The sequence below is a fragment of the Bison bison genome, unplaced genomic scaffold (assembly GCF_000754665.1).
Source record: "Bison bison bison isolate TAMUID 2011002044 unplaced genomic scaffold, Bison_UMD1.0 scf7180017862293, whole genome shotgun sequence".
Taxonomy (NCBI): Eukaryota; Metazoa; Chordata; class Mammalia; order Artiodactyla; family Bovidae; genus Bison; species Bison bison.
The window spans coordinates 15,210-16,089 of NW_011492865.1; positions in this window are offsets into that span (position 1 = coordinate 15,210).

An 880-nucleotide genomic window follows, 5' to 3' on the forward strand; every position below is an offset into this window, starting at 1 on the left:
CAACTCTGCACCCCACTTTCTTTGAGCAGGACCTGGCACTCCAGGGGCATGCAGATCATGAACTGCTCCAGCACCAGCCTGTCCATCATCTGCTCCTTGGTGTGAAGATCCGGCCTCAGCCACAGATGGCAGAGTTCACGGAGTCTCCTCAGATCCTCGATGGGGTCTGACTCCTCCGAGCTGCTAAATGTTCTGAACCGGACGTGCCAGGTTTCCTGGTCACAGTCTGAGTTTTCCATGAGTGTGTCTTGGGGTGGCACGGATGCCAGTGACTCTGCCCCAGGGCTGTCTGTGATGTGTCCACAAGCCTGAAAAAATGTCTGGTCCTCAGCCCTATTGATGGAGGAAATTTCCAGTAGGACTCTGAGCAAATGCTTCTAGAAGTGGGTGCCCAGTTGACGCCTATGGAAATGGATTTCCTCTGCTTTTCCTCAGTATTAAAGTCACTGGTTAGCAGTCTAGGGAGACAAAAAAAAAAAAAAAAGAAACAAATGGGTTTCATTTTGTTCCACCCTTCCATCTCCCCTACATCCCAATATTGGACACCATTGCTCGACTCATTCAATATTTCATAAAACTGTCTGGTCAGAAATGACCATAGGGCTTCCTTGGTGGTCCAGTGGCTAAGAATCTGCCTGCCAATGCAGTTTGCCAGGCAATCAAACCTGACATGGGTTTGATTCCTCATATGGGAAGACCCCGCCTTCCTCTAAGCCTGTGCATCAGAACTCTTGAGCCTGAGAGGGGCAACTACTGAACCCGAGCTGTAGACTCCCAGCTCTGCCATGGGAGAAGCCACCACAATGAGAAGTCCATACCCCTCACCTAGACAGTAGTCCCCACTAGCTACGACTAGAGAAAGCCCTCACAGTAAAGAAGA